Source organism: Peromyscus maniculatus, chromosome 5, assembly GCF_049852395.1.
Source record: "Peromyscus maniculatus bairdii isolate BWxNUB_F1_BW_parent chromosome 5, HU_Pman_BW_mat_3.1, whole genome shotgun sequence".
In the NCBI taxonomy this organism is placed as follows: Eukaryota; Metazoa; Chordata; class Mammalia; order Rodentia; family Cricetidae; genus Peromyscus; species Peromyscus maniculatus.
The window spans coordinates 3589784-3599570 of NC_134856.1; the positions used below are offsets into that span (position 1 = coordinate 3589784).

At 40.1% G+C, this 9787-nt stretch overlaps 1 non-coding gene across 1 annotated transcript; it reads right to left on the reverse strand.

The window, feature by feature from the left end:
* Window positions 1–7485: 7485 nt before the first annotated feature.
* On the reverse strand, window positions 7486–7558 carry Trnak-uuu (transfer RNA lysine (anticodon UUU)). Its single transcript has one exon. It is a non-coding gene; the product is annotated as a tRNA-Lys (tRNA).
* Between the last annotated feature and the right edge of the window lie 2229 nt (window positions 7559–9787).

The following is a 9787-nucleotide window of genomic DNA, read 5'->3' on the forward strand; positions in this document are numbered from 1 at the left end:
TCTTATTTGTTAGTTTCAAAATCACATTTAACTCCAAAGTTAGCGATAACCCTACTCAGCCAAGGCCCCACACTGAGCTAAGTTTTTCAAGTCACCCATGTACTCAATAGTCATCTTAGATTTACCTAGTATGTGAGAGGGATAATTTAGTCATAAGGCAACACAGTGGGGTACATTGCTAAAATAAGCATCCATGGCTCATGTATTCAAGGAGAATGTCATCCGTTAGCAGAGATAGCAATGGAAAAATATAGTGATGACTCTTAAAAATTAGCCATTGTGACTTTATCTATTCTAGAATACCCCCACCCCAAAAAATGCTTCTGAGAAAACAACAGAGAGTCATTTATGTTTGAATAACATGTATGTATACTGTAAACAGGAGAAGCAATTCTCCTTTTTACATGGAAGAGTTTCCATGGAAAGAAAACAATTCTCTCTATGAGAAAAGAGCCTGAGTTTCCCATCACAGGTCCAAGACGATAAACTCTTCTTAATTTGCTTCTTCTGAGACTTCTTCCCCATTTATGTCTTTCTTCTGAGCTTGTCACCAGCAGTCTTAAATCAGTGCTAATTTCTCATTAAAGACCTCAAGCTATAAGACACAAAGTTGCCTGAAAGTTGACACATACAAAACGGATCACTTATATTCTATAACACTCCTGAAACTCCTCATGGTATCTCTGAAAGCTTCCATTTCAAGCTTGTATCACACAAATAAACTAAAACCCATGAGGTTGCCCCAAGTCATAGCCTTGTCTATTTCTGACCTCCCTACTTTGTTTTGTTTTTCCTCTTACTCTTTCCACATCTTCTTTTCTATTTGTATTTTCAACTTAATTTTTCATTATCTCATTCTTGAAATGTTTTCATAACATTTTATTTTGCATTTCCTTGCAGACGCTGAAAATGTGTTTTATAAATCTCAAGATTAGTCATAATACAGCTTAAACCTCTATTGATTTCTCATTGTGTCATGAGAAAGAATAAATTCTTTCTACCATAGGAAAATTGCATATCTCTGGAATCAGAACACTCATTTAGTATTTTTCCTTTTTATCAAGTATTTTCCAATTCATCATTATATACGTTTTCTTAAAATTCTCTTAGGTATTCATTATTTAAATAAGGAAGAATTCTCTAGCAAATCTTTGCTTTCGTGTACCGTAACTGTTGGCCTAGAAAACAGGCTGTACGCTGTGTATAGATCAGATTGTTTTTCATTCTTGGATCTTCTTCATAGGTGGAACTTTGATCTTAGCTATTATAGTTGATACAATGTACTCTGTTTATGTCGAATATTCATTCACAGCAATGATTTTTTAGAGTCCAGAAAGTTCTGCTTCATTACTTCATCTTTTCAGTATCTAAATACACAGAAGGACATTTGGTGCAACGTTCTTGAATGACTGGGTGCTTAAATTGTGAATGGACAAGCCTTTGAGGAACTGCTATCTTTTATGGTCTCAAGACTTTAAAATAAATGACATACATGTTTCCACTGTAGAGAATTGACAAACTTGTTTAAATCTCATATTAGTTTTCAAAAGAACAAGTTTAATTGAGAAGAATGTATATATTTATTTATATTTATTTAAATTTTTTTCATTTTACATACCAACCACAGTTTCCCCTCCCTCCCCTTCTCCTGCTCCCCCCACCTCCCCCTACCACCACCCCCACCTGCTCCTCATAGTGCTTAAGGCCTTCCTTGGGGAGGCATCACAGGCTGGCATACTAAATTGGGGCAGGACCAAGCCCCCCCCCCCATACATCAAAGTTGAGCAAGGTATCCCATCATAGAAAATGGGCTCTAAAAAGCCAGTTCATGTACCTGCAATAAGTCCTGGTCCCACTGCCGGGGTCCCACAGACAGATCAAGCCTCATAACTGTCACCCACATTCAGAGGGCCTAGTTTGGTCCCATGCAGGCTCCCCAGCTGTCAGTCCAGAGTCCTTGAGCTCCCAGGAGCTCAGGTTTGCTGTCTCTGTGGATTTTTCTATCATGATCTTGACCTCCCTTGCTCCTATATTCCCTCCTTCCTCTCTTCAATTGAACTCCAGGAGTTCAGCCCAGTGCTTGACTGTGGGTCTCTGCATCTGCTTCCATCAGTTACTGGATGTAGGTTCTATGATCACAATTAGGGTAGTCACCAATCTGATTACAGGGAAGGTTAATTCAGGCACCCTCTCCACCTTTGCTAGGCATCTTAGCTGGTGTCATCCTTGTGGGTTCCTGGGAATTTCCCTAATACCAGGTTTCTCCCTAATCCCTAATGGCTCCCTCTGTCAAAATATCTCTTTCATTGCTCTCCCAAACCTCAGCCATCTCAATCCCTAATGTTCCCATCTGCCATCCCATCCCCTCTTTCTCCCCATTTCCAGCTTATCCAGGAGATCTTAACTATTTCTCCTTCCTAGGGCAATCCACGAGTGTCCCTCATAGCAAACTTCTCTGTGGTTGAGGATTGTAGGCTGGTTATCCTTTGCTTTGGGTCTGACATCCACTTATACTGTGTTTGTCTTTCTGAGTCTGTTATCTCACGCAGGATGGTTTTGTTCTAGTTGCATCTATTTTTGTACAAATTTCATGATGTCATTGTTTTTTGTTGTTGGTTTTTTTTTTTTTTAATCGCTGAATAATACTCAATTGTGTAAATTTTCTTTATCCATTCTTTGGTTGAGAGGCATCTCTCTAGGTTGTTTCCAGGTTATGGCTATTATAAATAATGCAGCTATGAACATAATAGAGCAAGTGTCCTTTTGGTATGGTTGAGCAACTATTGAGTATATGCCTGAGTGGTATTGCTGGTTCATGAGGTATGTTGACTCTCAATTTTCTGAGAAACCATCATACTGATTTCCAGAGCAGTTGGACAAGTTTGCACTCCCACAAGCAGTGGAGGAGTGTTCTTCTTACCCCACATAGTCTGTAACGTAAGCTGTCAAGAGGATGTTTAGATCATAGCCATTCTGACAGGTGTAAGGTGGTATCTCAGAGTTGTTTTGATTTGCATTTCCCTGATGAATAAGGATGTTGAGCAATTCCTTAAATATCTTTCACCCATTTGAGATTCTTCTGTTAAGAATTCTCTGTTTAGATCTGTACCCCACTTTTTAATTGCATTATTTGGTATTTTGATGTCTAGTTTCTTGAGTTTTTTTTAATATATTTTAGAGGTCAGCCCTCTATCAGATGTGGGGTTGGTGAAGATCATTTCCCATTCTGTAGGCTACTGTTTGTCTTGTTTATTATGTCCTTTGCCTTACCGAAGCTTCTCAGTTTCAGGAGGTCCCATTTATTAGTTATTGCTCTCAGTGTCTATGCTACTGGTGTTATATTTAAGAAGTGGTCTCCTGTACTAAGGCTATTTACCACTTTCTTTTCTGTCATGTTCAGTGTAACTAGATTTATGTTGAGGTCTTTGATCCATTTGGATTTGAGTTTTGTGCATGGTGACAGATATGGATCTGTTTGAATTCTTCTGCATGTCAGTATCCAGTCATGCCAGCCCCATTTGTTGAAGATACTTTCTTTCTTCTATTGTACAGTTTTGGCTTCTTTGTCAAAAATCATGTGTTCATAGGTGTGTTGAATAATGTCAGGGTCTTCAATTCAATTCCATTCCATGAGTCTGTTTTTATGCCATTTTGTTTTTATTATGATAGATCTATGGTAGAGCTCGAAGTCAGGAGTGGTGATGCCTCCAAAAGTCCCTGTGTTGTACAGGATTGTTTTAGCTACCGTGGGTTTTTTGTTTTTCCATATGAAGTTAAGTATTTTCTTTCAAGATTTGTGAAGAATTATGTTGAGATTTTAATAGGTATTGCATGGAATCTGGGGATTGCTTTTGTAAGATTGCCATTTTTACTATGTAGATTCTACCTATCCAAGAGCATGGGAGATCTTTCCATTTTCGATATCTTCTTCTATTTCTTTCTTCAAATACTTAAAGTTTATTCATACAGGTCTTTCACTTGTTTGGATAGAGTTACCCCAAGATATTTTATGTTATTTGTGGCTATTGTAAGGGATGAAGTTTCTCTGATTTCTCTCTCTGAGAGAAATCATTTATCATATGTATATAAGAGGGATACTGATTTTTTTTAGTTAATCTTGTATATTGCCATATTACTGAAGGTGTTTATCAGCTACAGGAATTCCTTAGTAGAATTTTGGGGGGCATTTATGTATAGAAACATATCATCTGCAAATAAAGTTTGACTTCTTCTTTTCCAATTTATATCCCGTTCTACTCCTTTTTTTTGTCTTATTACTTTAGCTAGAACTTCAAGTATTATATTGAATAAATATGAAGAGAGTGGACAGTCTTGTCTTGTTCCTGATTTTAGTAGAATTGCTTTGAGTTTCTCTCCATTTAGTGTGTTGTTGGCTATTGGCTTGTGGCAATTTTGCCTTTAGGCAATATATATTTAGGTATGTCCCTTGTATCCCTGATCTCTCCAAGATATTTATCATGAAGGAGTTGAAGGAATTTTCAGCATCTAATGTGTTCTTTTTTTCTTTCAGTTTGTTTACATGATTGATAACATTGACTGATTTTCTTATATTGAACCATCACTGCAATTTTTGGATGAAGCCTACTTGATCATGGTGGATGATTTTTATTTATGTGTTCTTGGATTCAATTTGCCAATATTTTATTGAGTATTTTATTGAATCAATGTGCATGAAGGAGATTGGTCTGTATTTCTCTTTCTTAGTTGTGTCTTTGTTTGGTTTGGGTACCAAAGTAATCATAACCTCATAAAAAGAGTTTGGCAATGTTCTCTCTATTTCCATTGTATGGAACGATTTGAAGAGTATTGGTATTAGTTCTTTAAAATTCTGGTAGAATTCTGCACTGAAATATTCTGGCCCTGGGCTTTCCCTCACCCCCCTTGGGAGACTCTTGATGACTGCATATATTTCCTTAGGGGTTATATGTCTATTTAAATTGCTTATCTGATTTTGATTTAATTTTGGTATGTGTTAACTATCCAGACAATTGTCAATTTCTTTTAGATTTTCTAATTTTGTGGAGTACAGGTTTTTGAAGTATGACCTAATGATTCTCTGGATTTCCTCAGTGTCTGTTGTTATGCTCCCCTTCTCCTTTCTGATTGTGTTAATTTTGATATTCTTTCTCTGCCTTTTTGTTAGTTTGGGTGAGGATTTGTCTATCTTGTTGATTTTCTCAAAGAACCAACTCTGTTTCATTAATTCTTTGTATTGTTCTCTTTGTTTCTATTTTACTGATTTCAGCCATCAATTTGATTATTTCCTGTCATCTACTCCTCCTAGGTGAGTTGCTTCTTTTTGTTCTAGAACTTTCACATGTACTGTTAAGCCACTAGTATGTCCCATAAGTTTGGGTATGTTGTATGTTGATTTTCATTGAATTCTAGGAAATCATTAATTTCTTTCTTTATTTCTTCTTTGACCGAGTGATGATTCAGTTGTGCATTGTTCAGTTTTCATGAGACTGTAGGCTTTCTGAAATCTCTGTTGTTGTTAAATTCAAAATTTAACATGGTGATCTGATTAGATACAGGAGATTATTCCAATTTTTTTTTGTATCTCTTGAGGTTTGCTCTGCTACCAAGTGTTAAGAATGATAAGCAGTGCTGGTTACCTTGCAGAAAGGTCATAAGCCACGACAAAACCCAATATCAGAGCTTTATTGGGCGGGGAGGCAAAAGAACCAGGCCTGGTGAGAAGCATGTGCAGAGAGCAGAGAGGAAGAGACAGAGAAGAGATAGTGGAGGGGGAAAGAACAGAGAAGAGAAGGGGGAGGTATCTGTGTCTGGCTTTTTAAGGGTTCCCATGAACATTCACAGGTGGGCTTACAGAACTACACCACACATGCACTGATTCCATGACCATGTCATCATCCCGAAATCACCAGCACACACTGATGACATAAGATGCAAGACCCCTTGCCTAACTCTTGAACTGCAGTTGGAACATGGCAGAATACCAACATTTCAGACTTTTTGCTTATTATAAAAAAAAAAAGTGAACAGGAATAGGGACATCATTTCTCCCTGAAAAACTGTTTCCAGCAGACTTGGTGGGTGTTGGTTGACTCTTGGGGGAGTGGAGAAGAGGGTTTTGAGGTAGACAGGCATCCTGGGATGGTTAGAAAGGCATCCTGGCATGGTGGGCTGTCATCTGCTGCCTTCTAAGAGGCAGTTCATCTTTCTTGGCTTGGCATTCTGGCTGCTTTTGTGTCTGACAGAATGCTGGTGAGACAGAGAAAAGCTTGGAAGAAAGAATTATTATTATTATTATTATTATTATTATTATTATTATTATTATTATTTTCTTTGGGGGGTTCCCAGGATGATAGAGGGAGTCCTAACACCAGGAAGGTATGGGTTTGGCACTAATCTTGAAATAGATCTGACCTGTCCAGATGGATTTAAGCTGATTTCTGGAGCTTAGAAAAAATTTTGAACATATTGAGAAGCAGCCATGAGAAAAATTAAAGTCCTGGGCTGGTGATCATTTGCTGTAGGCTGCAGGAATATATCATAAGAATTCAGTTGGTTATGGCAAAGTCACTACCTGGAGGGATCAGGGAATTCCTCCAGAGGAAGCCAAATTCCAAGGATTTTTTGGTGTTATTTGGCTTGTTATATATCAGCTGTATTCTGTTATGAAAATCATGTGTGGTTTCATAGTTTTCCCAATTGACTTTTCCCTAAGAAGGGCTAACAGTGTGGACTGATCACTCTCTTGACATACATATTCCAGGTATTTGGAGAACAGCCTCAGGAAAGGCTTTCTCTGAATCAGATATCTCCCTTAGCCACTTTCAAGGACTAACAGTGATAATAGTTCACATGCTAGTCACCTGACTTAAGGTAAATTCCACAAGGAGACACTGGCTAGGTCAGGTGGATGTGGACGTTAAGTAATAGCTTTACACAATTTAGCTCGGACCCTCTCTTTCTATACTGGGATTTCCAGGGCATGAGACAGAGAAGAGAAAAGAGAATGGAAGAACTAGATGGGTAAGAACTTGAAAGGAACAAATTGAGATGGGCAAGAGCTGGATTGAAGTGCTAGAAGAGAGTACTAGAGGGAATGAGATGGAAGATGAGGAAGAGCCAGATGGGGAAGAACAAGATGAGGAAGAACAAGACGAGAGAGAAGGAAATGGGAGAAGAGCTGATATGGGAAAGAACTAGATGGATGAGAACCTAGAAGGGGCAGAACTAGATGAAGGAATTAAGATAGAACCTGAGGGGACAACAGATAAATGTAAAGAGTAATTGGGCAAGAAAGGAGCTAAATATGAGAGCAGAATATAAGTTTGAAACTGACACAGAATAATAAAGTATATGGACTAAGGAATTTCATGTACATAGATTCATTTCTTTTCATCAAAGATTAATTATCAGCTGGTTGTAGACTCTTCCCAGACCCCTGGAAGGGGACTAACAAGGGGCTGGACCTCCATAGTCCCCAATACCTGGTGCCTGAACAGGGACTTGATCCCTGAACCCTCAGATTAAAAGTCTGATGATCTACCGATGGAGCTATCCAGGCTTAGTACTAGTACTAGTGTTTAGTACTCTGCTGGTTAGTGTTAATGAGAGGGGGAGAGAGAGAGAGAGAGAGAGAGAGAGAGAGAGAGAGAGAGAGAGAGAGAGAGAGAGAGAGAGAGATTGGGACGTGTTTTTTAATTTTTACCTGAGATAAGATTTATCAGAGAGATTATTTTAAGGCACCTGTGTCCTTTATTAGTTTAGCATTCAGGAGACACAGGTGATCAATTGCTGAGAGCTTTTGGCAGTAATAGATGGTTATATTATATTAAGTCCTTTTTTTTTTTTTTTTTTTTTTTGAAGAGCCCAGACACTTCTGGATCTGGAGGTATAAATACCTTTTGACTGTTACTTTTCCTTACCACTTGGGTATATACATGCTGGTCCTTGGATTCCACCTCTATGGTGATCATGTAACAATTAGCTGAGTAGTTAATTAGAAGAGAAACCCAGGAAGAGAAAAGCTTGTGGGGTGAGACCTCATTCTCCTGGAACTGGGGACAAGGCAGAGAGCAGGGCCCTGTCTGTGTTACTGTGCATGGGAAGCCCTGCTGACTGGTCTGGGTCAGGCACATAGAGGGAGCAAATGAAATGAAAGCTCCTACCTTAGCTGGAAAATCTTTTCCCATTAAGTAACCCTGAAAGTACAATTAAGTCTGGTGAGGTGGGTAAGGCTGTCCCCCTACCCAGACAATAGGGACATGAGGATAGGTGGGACCCCAAAACGCCCTCAGGACTAGTTAAGTGACTCAGTGTCCAACAGGAAGGAAATGGATCACCTCCATGCTGCATCCTGGGTTCCCTGCATTCCCATGGCAAGCCTAGGAGGTCTGCTGGAGGTCTTTGTTTGAACTGTGCCCAGGTGCAATCAGCTGACTAGTTGTCTCTCTGGGTAGCACTTTGAACAAGGCTTAATTGCTGGCCCTGCAGGGCATGCACTAGCCCTGTAGCCTTCTAAAACAGGGACCTGGAAGCCCTTATGCAGCCACTTGGATGGCGTGTGTGCCAGCATTTGGCAATTCTGTTCATGACTTTATCATCTCTCCCATGGCACACCTTAAATGCCACAGCTGAAACTTCCACCAGTGGGGTCAGGAGCCTTGCTTTCTGGATGCTTAAGTTTTAGCCCTAAGGTCAAGGAGCTTTGGGAGACAAGAGACAGATTTCATTTTGTGTCTTTTTTTTTTGTTTTGTTTTGTTTTGTTTTGTTTTGTTTGCTGGCTTGAAGATAGCTCTAGGAAGACCCACTAGGAGGCAGGCTATAAACTGATCTCTTGTGGGGCGTTTACCCACCACCCCCACAGTTCCCCAGAGTTTTCTTGAGTACAATCAGCAGGAAATATTAGATGGAAGGATTTATTGCAGAGAATATCGCGGAGATAAACAGAAAGAAAATAAAGGATAGCCTCGAGAGGGCCTGGAACCTATTCCAACGGGCCCCGACTGTCTCTGGCCCAGGGTTTTTATAGAGACGCCAAGGGGTGGAGCAAAAGACCTCCTCCCCCAGCACAACCAAGTGCAGGCCATCTCAGACACCTGCACTCAGGCCCGTGGTCCTGATCATCCTCTATTTCAGACCTGCTGGGTAAAGCCACGAGGAACCCGAGAACGGGCTCCCACAATCTCTGGCTAAAGAGCCTTCCCTGAATTATTGTGATCACCATGTGGGTCCTGTTTGTAAAGTTATTTGCGTGCATCCTAGCCTGCTTCCAGACCTGTCTGTGCTTAGTAGCCTGCCCAGTACCAGGGAACCGAACAGAGAATAGATATGATAAGGTCTTTGGAGTTAGAGATTCCTCAGGTTCAGGAATGCACGTGAGCAGGAGAGAAAGACTCAGATAGGGAGGGTTCAGAGCTTAGTTAAAAGTGTGGGGATAAGGTAGCTCTTTTCATTCGCCTGTTGGCTGGCAGAAGTTAGATAATTCCAGTGAAATATCATGGTCCAAGCAGCCATTACATGGCCAAATTTTCTGGTATCTGGGGATATTTAAGGCATTTGTCAGAGGAGAAGTGGAATTATGAGGAGGAACCCCCCATGTCCCATGGCTGCAGCTGAGAGAAAAAAAATAAAATAACAAACAGGATCCCAGGCTCCTATCTTGGGCATCCCCAGGATAGGTAGTCCATGGATCAGCATAAATTAACAGCACAAATTACCCAATCTTTGCCACAAAACCGGTAAGGGCTGGGCCTACATAAGGGAGGACTCCCTGGGAGTCCAGACAGCACT